We start from the raw sequence: 18,862 nt of genomic DNA, 5'->3' as shown, positions 1-18,862 counted from the left end.
ACTCCAGAGTTCAGTGCAGGGCCCATTGTTGTTTGTGTATTTATTAATGATATCGATAAAGGTACATCAGGATTAATGTCAAAGTTTGCAGATAATACAAAGGTTGGCAGAATTGTTAATGATAGTAAAGAGAGTATGCTACTGCAACATGATCTAGAAAAGTTAGGTAGATGGGTTGAGAAGTGGCAACTGAATGTTTAAAATTAACATATGTAAAGTACTCCATATGGGTAGCAGTAACCCAAGAGAAACATACCAGCTGATCACTCACACTGGGTTGGTCACTCACACACTAGCAAGGCATTTGTGGATTTATTGTATGATTGTTTTCTACAACAGCATGTTCGGAAGGCAACTAGAGGGAGTATTACTCTTTATTTGATTATCAGTAGTGATTCTTCATGCATTAAGAATCTGCAGATACAGGAACCACTAGGTGGCAGTGATCACAGTGTGCTGAAGTGGGATTTAGTCAAAGAGGTAACTGCCATCAGGAGAAAAGGGAAAGGTTATTACTTTAGTAATGGTGACTACGATGGACTGAGACAGAATTTAAATTCTATAGAGTGGGACCAACTGATGATGTTACCAACAGCAAATTCAAAATGGGAAGCATTCAAAGAACTTATCTTGGAAGCTACTAGGCTTTACACCAACTAAGAAATATTGTTCAAGGTTTAGGCCTAAATGGATGTCAGATAAACTAATGAGACATATGGCAGAGAAGAAAAATGCCTGGGATACAAATAAATTAACACGTAACACAGAAGCCTATGATAGATATAAATTGATCTATAACCAAGTTACAAAGGAGGTTAAGCAGGCGAAGGCAGATTACGAGAAATCTTTGGCAAGGGATGCAAAGAAAAACAGCAAAGAGTTCTTAACTTGTGCAAACTTTAGAAGGAAGAGGATGAATCAGATTGGTCCACTTGATATCGATGGTTCAACTATTGATGATCTTGCTCAGGTAGCTAACAAACTAAATGAATATTTTCCATCGACATTCACACATGAGGAGTTATTTAGCGAGGGGAATGCCAGAAGTGTATTCAACTCTGGCAGTAAGTTAGATAATCTTGTAATAACTGAGAGTAAAGTGGAGGAGAAATTGTTGAAAATAAACACAAGAAAGGCATCTGGGGTGAATGCTATCCAGTTATATTAAAGTAGGCAGCAAAGGAAGTAAGCAAACCCTTAGCCATAATTATTAGAGTTTCCTTGGACTCAGGGGAGGTACCCATAAGCTGGAGATATGCAAATGTGACCCCAATTCACAAAGGGGATCAAAGGCTGACACAAGTAATTATAAACCTGTGATTAACTTCTGTTCCAGGAACATTAACTTCTTTAACTTCTGTTCCAGGAGGCACTGGTTAAAGAAGCACTGCAGGATCATCTAGACAAAACTTCAGTTAAAAAATCGGACACAGCATGATTTTGTTAAGGAAAGTTTTGTCTGACCAATTTAGTTGGATACAATGATGCAGTTGCAAAAGAACTGGATGCAGCGATTAATTTGATATTATATACTTGGATCTTAGAAAGGCTTTCGATACTGTTGCACATGGAAGACTGCTGCACAAATTGCAGCAGTGTGGCATTGGAGGCAAATTGCTGCTATGGTTGAGGGGGAGAAGACAGAGAGTGGTAATCAATGGACACTGCTCATCGTGGACTAATGTTATTAGTGGAGTCCCTCAGGGTTCGGTGTTGGGTCAATTATTGTTTTCTGTATTTATAAATAATATTGATGATGGTATATCAAGCATAATGTCCAAGTTTGCAGATGATACAAAAGTTGCCAGGGTTGTTAAGGACACTACTGATGTTATACTGCTGCAACAGGATCTGGAAAGGTTGAGCAGATGGGCTGAGAGGTGGCAAGTGAAGTTTAACATTGACAAATGTAAAGTATAAAGTATATGGGAAACAGCAACCCCAGAGCAACATATCAACTCTGTGGTACTACACTGACAGTGGTAGAGAATGAAAAGGACCTGGGGGTAACTGTGCAGGCAGATAAGAAGTTCTCTGAGCAGTGCAGACGGGCCTCAAGATTAGCTCCTGGTGTCTTATCAATGATATACAGGAATTTTTCTAGCAGGGATAAGGAAGTGATTATTTCCTTGTACAAGGCAATGGTCAGGCCACACTTTGAGTACTGTATACAGGTCTGGAGGCCTCATTTCAAGAAGGATGTAGAGCTGCTGGAACGAGTACAGAGAAGGGCAACAAGGTTAGTGAATGGAACACAGGGTTGCTCTTACGAAGAAAGGCTTAAGTTTTGCAAATTGCTGTCTGGAGACTAGGCACCGGCGAGGTGATCTGATAGAGCCTTGAATGGTTTGAGCATACTCAATGCTGATGGGATTCTGTCTCTTGCTCAGAATAATCATCTGAGAGGGCATAAATTCAAATTGGGGAAAGACAGATGTAGGATAGATGTGCAGAAATTTGCCTTTAGCAAGCGGGTAGTTGGCTGGTGGAACAGACTTCCATCCCTTGTTGTGGAAGTTGATAGCCTAAATAAATTGAAGGCTCAGCTGGACAGGTATTTCAAATGAACGGAGGGGTGAAGTGGAAGTTTTTTTTTTTTTTTTCTGGCTGATGCTGCATAAGCTTGCTTTCTTGCATCATATGTCAATACTAATGCTAACTGTGTGGTACTACATTCAGGGAGGTGAGAATAAAAAAGACCTGGGAGTAATTGTGCAGTCAGATATGAAGTTCTCTGATCAGTGCAGATGGGCCGCCAGAGCAGGTCATGGAGTTTTTTCAATGGTATATAGGAATTTTGCTAGCAGAAACAAGGATGTGATTATACCTTTGTATAAGGCAATGGTCAGGCCACACCTTGAGTGCTGTATACAGTTCTGGAAGCATCATTTTAGGAAAAATGTAGATCTGCTGGAATGAGTACAGAAAAGGGCAACAAGATTGGTGAGAGGAACAAAGGCGTTCTTTTATCAAGAGAGGCTTAAGTTCTGCAAGTTTCAGCATCTAGAGATTGGGCACCTGCGAGTTGATCTGATTGAGGTGTATAAAGCCTTAAATGGTTTGAGCATGCTCAATACTGACAAAATACTTACGCGTGGTCCAACTAAAAACCTGATGTGGCATAGATCGAAACTGAGGAAATACAGTTGCAGTGCAGAAATTTGCCTTTAGCCAGCTGGTAGTTGATTTCTGGAACAGGCTTTCATCTGTTGTTGTGGAAGTTGATAGGTTAAATAAATTTAAGGCTGAACTAGAAAAAACATTTGGAGTGACCACATGGGTGAAATGGGAAGGTTTTTTTTTTTTTTTTTTTTGGCTGATGCTCTATAAGCTTGCTTCTTGCATCATATGACTTAACTAACCCCAGTGGCTCACATCTGGTGATTATGGGCTTGGCAAACCCAGAGTCCTGAGCTAGATATAATCATTATTCTCTCTCTCTCTCTCTCTCTCTCTCTCTCTCTCTCTCTCTCTCTCTCTCTCCCTCTCTCTCTCAGGGTAATGCAGGAATTTTTTTTTTTTTTCTCTTTTTTTTTGAGGCAGCATAAGCCTCAGGCTTCCATGCACCATACAACAACTAATAATAATAATAATAATGCTAATGCAATCTTGTTGCCCTTCCATGTACTCATTCCAACAGCTCTACATTGTTTCTAAAATGAGGCCTCAAGACCTGTATGAAGTATTCTAGAAGTGGACTAACCATTGCCTTATACAAGGAGATAATCACTTGCTTATCCCTACTAGCAAAATTCCTGTATATAATTGACAAAACCACATGATCTACGCTGGCAGCCTGTCTGCATTCACAGACAACTTCATATCTATCTGCACAACTGTCACCAGGTCTTCTTCATTTTACACTACCCTAGATTCTAGTATCATGCAGATGCACAGTTAGCATTAGCAAAAGCATGATGCAAGAAAGCAAGCTTATATAAAGCATCAGCCCAAAAAAAAAAATAAATAAATAAATAAAAACCTTATTTCACCCATCCACTCGCTCCAAATGTTTGTCAAGTTCTGCCTTGAATCTATTTAAGTTATCAACTTCTATGACAGATGGAAGTTTTGTTCAAGCAATCAACCACCCACTGGCTAAAGAGAAACTTCCGCACATCTATCCTACAACCGCCTTTCCTCAATTTGAATTTATGCCCTCTCAGGTGGTTATTCTGGAAAAGAGGAAGAATCCCATCAGCATTAAGTATGCTCAAACCATTTGAGGCTTCATAAACCTCAATCAGATCACCTCGCAGGTGTCTAGTTTCCAGACACTGTAATTTGCAAAACTTAAACCTTTCTTTTTAAGAGCAACCCTATGTTCCATTCACTAATCTTGTTTCCCTTCTCTATACTCATTAAAACAGTCTACATCCTTCTTAAAATGAGGCCTCCAGACTTGTCTACAGTACTCAAGGTGTGGCCTGAGTATTGCCTTATACAAGGGGATAATCAACTCCTTATCCAGCACCATGGTACCCAGGTGGGAAGGAGCAGCAGTGTGTAGCACACGCTTCTTGATTAGACCGGGGTTCGAGCCCGTCACCACCAAATACGGAGGATGTGGAAAGGTCAGGGAATAACCACCATATATCAAGGAGCAATATGGCCTTAGTTGCTAATGCTCCTAAAAATCGAATAGCAACAACAAACCTTCGTATCCCTGCTAGAAAAATTCCTGTATATCATTGACAAAACACCATGAGCTACTCTTGGAGCCCGTCTACACTGCTCAGAGAACTTCATATCTGCCTGCACAATTACCCCCAGGTCCTTTTCATTTTCTACCACTGCCAGTGTGGTACCACAGAGTTGATAAGTTACTCTGGGATTACTGCTTCCCATATGTAGTACTTTACAATTGTCAAAGTTAAACTTCATTTGCCACCTCTCAGCCCATCTGCTCAACTTTTCTAGATCCTATTGCAGCACCGTTCTCTCGTTAGTGTCATTAATAACCCTGCCAACGTTTGAATTGTCTATAAAATTGTCTATAAACTATGATATATCTTCATCATTTATATTGATGATGAGATATCATCAATATAAATGATATTGATGATATATCATTTATAAATACAGAAAACAATAATGGACCCAATGCTGAACCCTGAGGTTCTCCACTAATAACATTAGTCCACGTAGAGCAGCGTCCATTGATTACCACTCTCTGTCTTCTCCCACTCAACCATCACTTTATCCATAGCAGCAATTTGCCTCTAATGCCACACTGCTCACAATTTGTGCAGCAGTCTTCCATGTGTAACAGTATCAAAAGCCTTTCTAAGATCAAATATATGATATTAAAGTTATTCTTTGTATCCAGTTCCTTTGTGACTACACCATAATATCCAATCAAATTAGTCAGACAAGGCTTCCCCATAACAAACTATGCTGTGTCCGAGCTATAACTGAAGTCTTGTCTAGATGATCCTGCAATGCTTCTTTTACCAATGCCCCTATTAATTTCCCAGGAACAGAAGTTAAACTAACAGGTCTGTAATTACCTATCTCCCCCTTTGATCCTCCTTTGTGGATTGGGGTCACATTTGCACTTCTTGGACGTACATTTTTGCCGCTCCTGGAACAGAGAAGTTTTTTCTGATTTATTTTCTGTTTTATTAGCTAAAATTGGCATATTAATTTATTTTCTAGAGTAGTTTTATATTCTTATTTCCGATACTTAGATTAAAGTAACTTAGATAGAGATTTTGTAGGTATTACTTAGTATCAGAAAGGTTATCAAATCCATGTATTTAGCGTTCGTAAATGCCGCCATTGTAACCCGATACAAAATAACTCGAAATAGATAGCATAAGCTTAATATAGTATAGTATAGTACATAATATTGTCAATTAATCAGATAATTAATCTTGTTGAACTTCATTGTCAATTAAATTGCACTTTTAACTATACATATAACGATTTAGGTTACATAACATAAATAATTAGTAAAAAATAAATAATTAATACTTAACTTGATACAGAAGTTATATAAAGGGATTTCGTAGATAACACTCGATACTGAAACATAAATATAATGTTATAACTGTGTTGAGATATAAGTTTAGGGTTTTAATTTTGTACTGAAATTGAAATTTTATTGAAATTAAATCGAAATCATGACTCTGACCAGAGCATCAAAGCAAAAGGCTCAAGCTAATGGGAGCTGTGGCTCAGGGGAAAACTGAGGGGGGCAGTTGCCCTCTGAATCACATCCTATTAAAATGCACTAATTGCTTGATATTTGTGGAGCAGTCAGGTACAGGATATGATACTGCCATGGAGGATGTCTTTATGTGTGCGCGATGCAAGGAGTGTAAGGAAATCAGGCGACAACTCAGCATTGTTATGGGCCTATATGAGAGCTTGAAGGACAGGGTGGATGCCCTCGAAGGATTAAAAGTGAGGGGCCCATCAAGCCCTCAGCTGCCCACACCAATGCCAGAGCTTGCACTTGGTCTTCGCGCAACACAGCGGCAGCCCCCAAGGCAGAATGCGCTGGTCCCAAAGGAACTAGTAGTTGTTGGTGACTCTATTGTCAGGGAAACGGGAAACATGCTTTGTAAAAAGGATAGGTGGAACAGGACCAGGGTATGTCTGCCAGGGGCAAAGGTTGATGATGTTGTAGAGCAGATATCATCTTTTAAGGGCACAAAAGGTGATATAGTTGTACACATTGGCACTAATGATATTAAGAGTAGGAGACCAGCGGAATTACTTAACAAGTACAGGTCACTGTTGAAAAAAAGCCGTGAATTAGGGTTGAATTTGAAAGTGTCTGCAATTCTGCCCAGACACGACAGGAGGGAGTATATGATGAGAGCCCTGTCTATCAATTCGGCCCTGGAAGGATTGTGCAAGGCTCAAGGGGTAAAATTTTTTTCAGCCTGGTCTGTACTCGTTAACAGGAGAGACTGCTTCTACAGGGATGGGATACACTTAAATAGAAAGGGTGCAAGAATGTTTGCTGATGCTATCAAGGCAGTGTTAGGTGGGTCGGAAAACTGATAGCTTGGGGGGTGGATAATACAAGGACTAATAGTTTAACAGTAGCCGTAGGCAGAGGTGAAGGTGATTCTTGCACAACTTCTATTAGAATAAGTAGCGACCTGGAGCATGGGGTGTTGGGGGTTTCAGGGATGGATGGCAGTTATCCTGAAATAGGTGGGTATATGGGATGTGTTAGGGTAACTAGGAATAGGAGTAGGAGCATGTATGCTTGCATGTATACCAATGCTAGAAGTATAGTAAATAAATTTGATGAATTTGAAGTGTTGGTCAAGACATCAAAGGTTGATATTGTTGGGATAGCAGAGACATGGTGTCACACAGATATAAGGAATGCAGAACTGGAATTTGGGGAGTACAATGTGTACAGAAAGGATAGATAGGATAGAAAGGGAGGAGGTGTTATGCTGTTATTTAAGAAAAACATAAAATCAAAAGAAGTGCATCCAGTTGATATAGATGAACAGTGCACTGTTGAGTCAGTTTGGTGTGACACTGCGAAAGCAAAAATAAGAGTAGGAGTGTGTTATAGGCCTAATGACTCGAATGAGTACAATGAACAATTGTACAGAGAAATAGAGTGGGCTAGTAAATCGGAATGTCTTATAATGAGGGATTTTAACTTCCCAGATATTGACTGGAACTTGTGGGTTGGTCACACACTAGTCAGACTTTTGTGGATTTATTGGATGATTGTTTTCTGCAGCAGCATGTTCGAGAGGCAACCAGAGAAAGTAATACTCTTGATCTGGTTATCAGCAGTGATCATTTGTGCATTAAGAATTTGCACATAAAGGAACCACTAGGTGGCAGTGATCACAGTGTACTGATGTGGGATTTACTTCAAAATTTAAATACCATCAGGGGTAAAGGAAAGGGTTTTTGCTTCCGTAAAGGTGAGTATAGTGGTCTCAGACAGTTTTTAAATTCTGTACAGTGGGATCAACTGACGATGTTACCAACAGTAAATTCTAAGTGGGAAGCATTCAAGGAATTAATCGTGAATGCTACTAAAAGTTTCATACCTATTAAGAACTATTGTTCAAGGTTTAGGCCTAAATGGTTATCTAATGAACTAATGAGACTCATAATAGAGAAGAAAAATGCATGCGATGCATATAAATTATCAAGCGGCTCAGAAGCCTATGGCAGATATAAGTTAGTCTGTAATCAGGTCACAAAGGAGGTTAGGCAGGCGAAGGCAGATTACGAGAAATCCATGGCAAAAGATGCTAAGAAAAACAGCAAGGATTTCTTTACTTATATAAACTCTAAAAGGAAGGGGATGAATCTGATTGGTCCCCTTGACATTGATGGTTCGACCGTTGATGATCCTGCTCAGATAGCAAACAAACTGAATGAGTATTTTGCATCTACATTCACACATGAGGAATTATTAAGGTTTGAAAATGGCAGAAGGTTATGAAATTGTAGCAGGATACTTAATGATTTTTGTAATAACTGAAAGCAAAGTGGAGGAGAAATTGTTGAAGTTAAACATAAGAAAAGCACCTGGGGTGGATGGGATCTATCCAGTTATATTAAAGGAGGTGGCAAAGCAACTAAGCAAACCCTTAGCCATAATTACGAGAGCATCCTTGGACTCAGGGGAGGTTTCCACGGACTGGAGATGTGCAAATGTGTCCCCAATTCACAAAGGGGGATCGAAGGGTGACACAAGTAATTACAGACCAGTTAGTTTAACTTCTGGTCCGGGTAAAATAATGGAGTCGCTGGTTAAAGATGCATTGCAGGATCATCTAGACAAGACTGCAGCAATAATTGAGACACAGCATGGGTTTGTTAAGGGAAAGTCTTGTCTGACAAATTTGATAGGATATTATGGTGTGGTTACAAAGGAACTGGATGCAAAAAAATAATTTTGATATCATATATTTGGATTTCGGGAAAGCTTTTGACACTGTTGCACATGGAAGACTATTGTACAAATTGGAGCACAATGGTATTAAGGGTAAGTTGCTACAATGGATAAAAGGATGGTTAAGTGGGAGAAGACAGAGGGTGGTAATCAATGGGTGCTGTTCTTCATGGACTAATGTTATTAGTGGTGTCCCACAGGGTTCGGTGTTAGGTCCACTGTTGTTTTGTATATTTATCAATGATATTGATGAAGGTATATCAGGCTTAATGTCGAAGTTTGCAGATGATACAAAGGTTGGCAGTGTGCTACTGCAACAGGATCTAGATAATTTGGGCAGATGGTCTAAGATGTGGCAACTGAAGTTTAACCTTGACAAATGCAAAGTACTGCATATGGGTAGAAGTAACCCCAGAGAAACGTACCAACTGTGTGGTACTACACTTAAGGTGGTAGAAAATGAAAAAGACCTGGGAGTAATTGTGCAGTCAGATATGAAGTTTTCTGAGCAATGCAGACAGGCTGCCAGGGCAGGTCATGGGGTTTTGTCAATGATATATAGGAATTTTGCTAGCATGGAGAAGGAGGTGATTGTCCCTCTGTATAAGGCAATGGTCAGGCCATGCCTTGAGTACTGTGTACAGGTCTGGAGGCCTCAATTTAGTAAGGATGTAGATTTACTTGAGCGTGTACAGAGAAGGGCAACAAGATTGGTGAGGCGAATGAAGGGATCCTCTTATCAAGAGAGGCTTAAGTTCTGCAAATTGCAGTGGCTGGAGACTAGGCACCTGTGTGGTAATCTGATTGAGGTATATAAGGCCTTGAATGGGTTGAGCATGCTGAATTCTGATGGGATCCTTCCACTTGTTCAGATTACGGACCTAAGGGGCCATAAATTCAAATTAAGAAATGACAGATGTAGAATAGATGTGTGGAAATTTGCCTTTAGCCAGCGGGTGGTTAATTGCTGGAACAAACTTCCATTTGTCATTGTGGAAGTTGATAGGTTGAATAAATTTAAGGAGGAACTGGACAGTCATTTGGAGGGAATGGTGTGATTTTTTTTTTTTTTTTTTGGCTGATGCTGCTTAAGCTCATACACTTGCTTTCTTTCATCACATGCCACTACTACTACTACTACTACTACTACTACTACTACATGTGAAATTAAAGAAACCAAATATTACGGCATCAACATAGAATCAACTCCTGATATAAGTCACACAGATCAGTTGTCGGTCATTATTTGTTATGTATCAAAAGATGGCAAAATACATGGGCATTAGTTGATGTTTGTTCCCATTGAAAAGCATGATGCAAAATATCTTTTTGATATGGTGGCCTCTGTTCTCGATAAACATGGAATAGCCGTAGCAAATTGCAGATCTAAGTCATATGACAACGCTATTAATATGCGTGGGATGTATTCTTGAGTACAAGTCAGATTCAAGGTAGTCAACGAACTAGCAGTATGGGTTCCATGTTCTTCACACAATCTTAATTTAGTAGGGACCCCATCCACAGAAAGCTGTTTGGCTGCTGTTAATTTTTTTGGCATCTTATAGTCACCGTACACATTCTTTGCAGCCTCACCACAAAGATGGTCTGATTGAGTACAATGGAGAATACAATCTCAGTCAAAAATCTACCAGACACAAGATGGTCATCACTTTAGGATGCTGAGAGATCACTGAAAAAAAAATTACATTAAAATTTGTGCAGTACTTGTTGATATCTCAGAATGCAAAGAACAAAAACCGACAGTGGTTCATGATAAATAAACTGAATGGGTTAGAAATAGCATTAATGACTGTCATTTGGGAAGATCTTCTAAAAAACAGAGTGAATAAAGCAATTCAAGAACCTGGAATTAGATATGCGTAATTGTGAAATTATATGATGATCTTCTGGATTATTTGACTGATGTTCGAGATGAAGACAAATTTGATGGTTTTGAAAAAAATGGTAAAAGAATTCGTTCCAAATTCTGATTCCAGATAATACGAAGAGCGAAAGCAGAAAAGGAAGAAACCGTTTGATGAAACACCAGAGGAATTGGTACCAGCAGAACTAAGTGCAAAAGATACATTTCGAATAAGTGGTTTTTTTATAGTATTGTAGACATACTAGTCACAGAAATGACAAAATGATGTGCTGCATATAGTACATTGCATGATAACTACAGTTTTCTTATAGATAAATCTATGTGAAAAGAAGAAATTTGATCCAAAAGCCACAGCATTAGTCAACACCTACTTGTCTGACTTAGAAGTAGACTTCGTTGATGAATTTCTACTGTTTTTGGCACTATGCAAGGATAAAATTCTGTGGCAGACATTTTGTCCAACAACAAGGCACAAATAAAAGATAAACCGATTACTAGTTTCCCAAATGTACACATCGCTTTAAGAATTTACCTATCCATAATTGGATTGAATGCTGAAGGAGAGTGCCCATTTTCGAAACTCAAGTAGATCAAGAACTGTGTAATGTTCAACTATGAGCCAATACCACTTATTGTCCTTGGCACTTCTATGTACGAAGAATTATATTATTCTTCATATGGACTTCGAGGATGTTATTAAAGATTTTGCTACAATGAGAAGCTGAACAAGAAACTTTTGTAATCTTAAGAAATGTTAAAAGTAATCTAGATAATTGATGATATTGTAGATTTTGTTTCTCTTTAATTTTAAGTATTATGTTAAAGTTTTATAGTTGCATTATTTTTAAGTCTGAAAACATTTTCCTCCCTATTTTTTTAATTTTTAAAATTTTTTCCTCTTCTGTCATAGGTCTTAAAACTGTTTTAATTTTTAAAATTTTTTCCTCTTCTGTCATAGGTCTTAAAACTGTCACAGACCCTAGGTGCAGTGCCTAATTGAAATTCTGGCCCTGCCTGCCTGCAAGGGAATACATTTCCCCATAAATAACTTATAAACTAATCCCCAAGGTTCTTCGTTACCTGTTGTCTTTACCAGATCTCTCGATTTCTGATATTTTATTTTAGCTATATGATATGCATAACTTATTTTTAGTGCCCTATATTCTTCTTTAATGATTCCCATTTCTTCATTCTTGCCAGCTAAACTTTAACTCTCTTTCTTAATTTGTTAACTTCTTTTAACACCATTTAACCGGTGGCCTTTTATTGTGAGTTATGATCATTGACACTGATGATGCTCATATAGAAGTTTTTGGATCAGTCTTATCCATTGTCTTTTTTCCAAATGTTCATCAGATTTTCCCCATTTAGAATTTTTTGTAATACATCACCTCAGATGATTCTATCTAGCCTTTCCCTTCTCTCCTGCTGGCCAATTTCAAAAGATATTACCCTATGATCCCTAGTTACCTTAGTTTAATAAATCTTCCAATTTGTAGTTCTCACAATTCTCTTGCCTGTAACTTGGTTACAGGTAAGAGAATTGTGAGAACTACAAAGGGTGGGGGGGGAGAGAGGGAGAGAGAGAGAGAGAGAGAGAGAGAGAGAGAGAGAGAGAGAGAGAGAGAGAGTGTGTGTGTGTGTGTGTGTGTGTGTGTGTGTGTGTGTGTGTGTGTGGCTGATGCTGTATAAGCTTGCTTTTTTTACATCATATACCTCTGTTAATGCTAATGCAGGTGGCTAAGGGGTTGTTCAAAGTGCATATCACATTTTTTCTCAATGTACGTCTCCAGAATGCTGCCTTTCTACAGATTCAAACAATCTGCCTACCTTTATAAACCCTTCAGAATAAGGAAGAACAAAATTTTCCTTCTTGGCTTTTCACCCGTTGAGTAAGGCTATAATACTTATTTATCAGGAATCTCACTCTTACACTGTTACAGCTGATACTGGTTCAGTTCTGAGTCGATTTCTAAAGTGGTGGTGGCAGAAGAAAAGTTTAGATTATGAGTATTCACATTAGTTTTAGTCAAATTTTTTTTGCTATTATTAGTAGCATACTACTTTTTTGATTTTATTTAACATACGCACAATCTACAACACCAGACGGGAGTTTGCTACCGGTTCTTCATGTGCTCCAGCAATCAGTCTTTAGCACTCTGGCTAAAGACAAATTTATGCATGTCTGACCTGCAACCTTCCTCCCTCAATTTGAATTTATAGCCACTTGTGTGTGTGTGTTTATGAACAAGAGGAAGGATTCCGACAGCCTCGAGCTTACTCAATCCATTTACGGCCTTGAACACCTCCATCAAATATCCCTGCAGGTGCCTAGTCTCCAGATTCTGCAATTTGCAAAACTGAAGAGTTTTTCGTAAACGTATCCTTTTGCTCTCCTCACCAATCTTGCTGCTCTTCTCAGCACCCATTTCAACAGATCCATATATTTCCTAAAATGAGGCATTGTAACCAGACCTGTACGAAGTACTCAAGATGTGATCTAACATTGCCTTCTACAATGGGATAATCACCTCCTTATCCCTGATGGCAAAATTACTGTATAAAAATTACTGCGCTGATGCCCATGAGCTGTCCTGCCAGCCTGTCTGCACTGCTCAGCAAAGTTCAAATCTGACTTCTCAATTATTCTCAAGTTTTTTTTCATTTTCCACTGCCCTGAGTGTGGTGGCACACAGCTGATTATTTAATCTGGAATTACTGCTCCTCATAAGAAGTACCTTGTATTTGTCAATATTAAGCTTCAATTGCCACTTCCCACCCCATCTGACTAATTTGCAGGTCCTGTTGCAGCGGCATAACCTGATTAACTATCATGCCAAACTTCATATCATATGCAACCTTAGACATTAAGCTTAATATGCCTTATCGATATGAATAATATTGAATAAATTATGGTTGAATATCCTCATCTGCTACAGAGCCAAAATGGGATACTCACTATCCAGCAAGGAAAAAATTGTGAGAGGAATGCAAGGGCAACTCATAGACTATATCTGTGCCGATTCCAGCATGAATCCTGTCCCTCCAACTACAAGGGTAGGGACGTGGCATTGACACAGTTGACCCTTGCAGTCATATCCAGAACCCACTAGTTGATTCATGATGGGCAAGCCATCCAAGAACCACTCATTCCTGTCAAAGCAAGAGTCAAAGTGGTGTGTTGAAGCTGACCCTCTCAACTACCAGGAACCTTTCCTCTGCTCTGTGATGCATGGTCACAGCACATAGTAAACATTGCAGATTCCCATGATGTTAGCCTGGAACATTTGTTTCCAGTGAGGTTAATCTCTCTCTCTCTCTCTCTCTCTCTCTCTCTCTCTCAGAGCAGCATCAGCGGGAAGTCTGCTTACCATATACAGATGCCTGCATTGTGAGGTTATTTAACAGTATAGCATGTTTCTAATATTAGCTTACCTAGGAATTTTCTATCTTCAGATTCTGTTTAGATTGTGTAAGGCATAAATTGATTTGAATGCTTTAAGAAAGACATTGTGCCAGAGTTTTCTGTCTTCAGAAATGTTGAGTTTTTTTTTTTTTTTTTTTTTTTAAATGGGCACTGCTGTTTAGACTTAGCTGACAAGAGCATTTCCAAGGCTACAAGAGAAAAATATCTCACCTCACTTTTTTGCATTTCTCATCTTGCTGAATATTTTCTCACACTCTGTACTGATATGAGAAATTGTCAAAATTGAAATTTTAATTTAGGATAATTTATCATATTTCAAGCTTTGTTGGGCATATATCAGATCCCCCATCCAAGGACCACTATACAACAATTCATTCTGCTTTCATAATATTGCCTGGTAAGTTTTCACACTGATAGGATAAAACTGATGCTGCAAAATATCTACATCTCACATTTAAATTGATATAAAGGATATTGAAAAATATTCATTTTTTTATCGATGATAATATAAAAAAATATTAGAAACTTCGCTTTTGAGAAGTGTCTAATATTTCTTAATATAAAAAAAAGAATAAAAAAATGTATTTTTTTTTTTTTTTTTTTTTGCAAAATAAATTTGTTTCAATTAGCTTAAAAAACTTGTTCTCCAAATGATACTGCAGGATGACTAATTCATTCATCAAATACGATTCAGTAAAATTTAATATTATTTAAATGAATGCTCCTGAAAACTCAGCTGGAAACATCCTATCAGACAACACAGAACACTATGGTAGAAATAAACTAGTTGGTAATCAGATCACAAAGTAGGTCAGGCAAGTGAAGGCTGATCATAAGAAATCTGCCTTGTTAACAGGAGATATTGCTTCTACAAGGATGGAATACACTTAAATAGAAAGGGTGCAAGGATATTGGCTGATGCTATCAAAGCAGTGTTAGATGGAGCAGAAAACTGCTAGCTTGGGAGAATTTACAGATTAAAACATTAACAGTACCGCATTCAGAGCTGAAAGTGATTCTTGCACCGCTTCTATTAGAATGAGCAGAAGCCTAGAAAGCAGGGGGATGGGGATTTCAAGAATTGGTGGAAGTCATCATGGAACAAGTAAATACATGCACTGTGTTAGGGTAACTAAGAATAAGAACAAGTGCATGTATACTTGCATATGCAACAATGCTAGGAGTCTACTAAATAAATTTGATTAATTTAAAATGCTGGTCAAGACATCAAAGGCAGATATTGTTAGGCTATCAGAGACACACGGTCTTAGGGTAACTAAGAAAGTGCACACCAATGCTAGGAGTCTAGTAAATAAATTTGATGAATTTGAAATGCTAGTCAAGACATCAATTGTTGGGATATCAGAGACATGGTTACGCATAGAACACAGATATAAGCAGTGCAGAACTAGAATTTGGGGAGTAAAATGTGTACAGAAAGGATAGAAAGGATAGGAGGGGTTATCCTGTTATTTAAGAAACACATAAAATCTAAGGATGTGCATCAATTTGACATAGATAGACAGTGTAATGCTGAGTCAGTTTGGCGTGACATAAGCACTGAGAAAGCAAAACCGAGGGTAGGAGTGTCTTATAGGCCTAGTGACTCCAATAAGTACAACGAACAATTCTAAACAGAAATGAGTGGGTCAATAAATAAGAACATTTTATAATGGGGGATTTTAACTTCCAAGATATTGACCGAAACTTGTGGGTTCATCATTCGCACAATAGCAAGACTTTTGTGGATTTATTGGATTATTGTTTTCTACAGCAGCAAATTCGAGAGGCAAACACTATTGATCTGATTATCAGCAATGATTATTTGTGCATTAAGAATTTGGGAAAAAGGAACCACAAGGTGGCAGTGATCAGAGTGTACTGATGTGGGATTAACTTAACGATGTAACTACTATAAGGATTAAAGGGAAGGGATTGTGCTTTCATAAACAGTGGTCTCAGACAATTTTTCAGTTCTATACAGTGGGACCAACTGATGATATTACCAACAGCAAATTTTAAATGGGAAGCATTCAAGGATTTAATCTTGAAAGCTGCTAGGCTTTTCGTGCCAACTAAGAAATACCATTCAAGATTTAGGCCAAAATGGTTTTACATGAACTAATGAGACATATGGCAGGGATGAAAAATATGGATATAATATTATTTCCATAGATGTAATCAAGTAACAAAGTATGTTAGGCAAGCAAAGGCATATTACAAGAAATCTTTGGCACAAGATGCAAAGAAAAACATAAAAGACTTCTTTACTTATATAAACTCTACAAGGAAGACGATGAAAAAGGTTGGTAGTTGACAAACTGAACAGGCACCTCCGTAGCCAGGTGGGCAGAAGCAGCAGTGCATAGAACACACATCTTGATTAGACCGGGTTTCGAGCCCGTGACCACCAACTATGGAGGATGCGGAAAGGTCAGGGAATGACCACCGCATATCCCTGGAGCAATATGGCCTTAGTTGTAATGCTCCTAAAAATAAAACAAACAAACAAACTGAACAAGAATTTTGCATATACATTCATGCATATGAATATATATTCATGAATTCTGTAGGGAAATAAAAACAGAAGCTTATTAAACTCTAACAGGGCACTTAATGATTTTATAATAACTGAGAGTAAAGTGGAGGAGAATTGTTGAAGTTAAGTATAAGAAAGGCTGCTGAGATGAATAGGATCTACCAGTTATAATAAAGGAAGTGGAAAAGGATGTAAGCAAACCCCTAGCCTTGATTATGCAAGCAACCAAGAATTCAGGGGATGTCCCCCACAGACTGGATATGTGCAAATATATCCCCATTTCAAAAAGGTGATCAAAAGGTGACATGAGTAATTACAGACCTGATAGTTACACTACTGACACTCTGCTGCTGCAACAGGATCTGGAAAGGTTGAACAGAAGGGCTGAGAGATGGCAGATGAGTTTAACATTGACAAATGTAAAGTACTACATATGAGAAACAGCAACCCCAGAGCAACGTATCAACTCTGTGGTACTACACTGACAGTGGTAGAGGATGAAAAGGACCTGGGGTAATTGTGCATTCAGATATGAAGTTCTCTGAGCAGTGCAGAAGGGCTGCAAGAGTAGCTCATGGTGTTTTGTCAATGATATACAGGAATTTTTATAGCACTGATAAGGAGGTGATTATTCCCTTGTATAAGACAATGGTCAGGCCACACCTTGAGTACTGTATACAAGTCTGGAGGCCTCATTTCAAGAAGGATGTAAACATGCTGGAACGAGTACAGAGAAGGGCAACAAGATTAGTGAATGGAACAAAGGGTTGCTCTTACGAAGAAAGGCTTAAGTTTTGCAAATTACAGTGTCTGGAGACTAGGCACCGGCGAGGTGATCTGATAGAGGTGTATAAAGCCTTGAATGGTTTGAGCATGCTCAATGCCAATGGGATTCTTCCTCTTGCTCAGAATAATTACCTGAGCGGGCATAAATTCAGATTGAGGAAAGACAGATGTAGGATAGATGTGCGGAAATTTGCCTTTAGCCAGTGGGAAGTTGGTTTTGTGGAACAGACTTCTATCCCTTGTTGTGGAAGTTGATGCCTAAATAAATTTAAGGCTCAGCTGGACAGGTATTTCGAACGGATGGAGGGGTGAAATGGAAGTGTTTTTTTTCCTTCCCCCGATGCTGCATTGCTTTATTGCATCATATGCCTCTACTAATGCTAATTAGCTATATTTGGTGAAAATAAATCTTTAATGATATTAGTTTTTCACGTGTGCTTGTGTGTGTGCATGCGTGTGTGCGTGCGTGTGTGCATGCATACGTGCGTGCGTGCGAGAGAGAGAGAGAGAGAGAGAGAGAGAGAGAGAGAGAGAGAGAGAGAGAGAGAGAGAGAGAGAGAGAGAGAATCCCTAAGAGAAATAACATATTCATTTAACTGGAAATGAAAATATATAATTTCAAAAAAATCTTATTTTATAAGCTTTTTATGACACTCAAACTATGTTACAATGGTGAGAAAGAGAAGAGGTCAAATCAAACCAAAATGACTTGATTCTCCACTGTAAATCCAGAGAGTTGGCAGCTATGCTATATGTTACTTCATCGTGATCTGACTCGAGCTACACAATTATATTAGCTGCTCCTCTGAGACTGTTCCTTAATGGTGTATAATAATGGCTCTGTTTGAAAAATGATGACAAACCCTAGCTGAAATAATTGAACAGAAGCTATCATGAAGATCTTGAAAGAGAATTTGTAACTACCAGTAATAGGTTGCATATTACTGCACTGTAATTAGAGTATTGACTCACTCACTCACACTCTCTCTCTCTCTCTCAGGATAACTAAATTTTTTCTTTTGACTGGTGCAGCATAAGCTTCAGGCTTCCTTGCACCATATGGCTAATAATAATAATAATAAAAATAATAAGACTAAACAAAAAAGAAAACATCATCCAGTATATTACTGGATGATGTTTTCTTCAGCAACCAGAGAGAGAGAGAGAGAGAGAGAGACAATAATATTCTTGATCTGATTATCAGCAGTGATTTTTCATGCGTTAAGAATCTGCAGATAAAGGAACCACAAGGTGGCAGTGATCACAGTGCTGATGTGGGATTTACTTAAGGATGTAACTACCAACAGCGGTAGGGGGAAGGTTTTGCTTTCG

The sequence above is a fragment of the Mastigoproctus giganteus genome, chromosome 11 (genome assembly GCF_048544385.1).
Source record: "Mastigoproctus giganteus isolate SK-2022 chromosome 11, ASM4854438v1, whole genome shotgun sequence".
Classification (NCBI taxonomy): Eukaryota; Metazoa; Arthropoda; class Arachnida; order Uropygi; family Thelyphonidae; genus Mastigoproctus; species Mastigoproctus giganteus.
Note: the sequence above shows the minus strand (reverse complement) of the source record.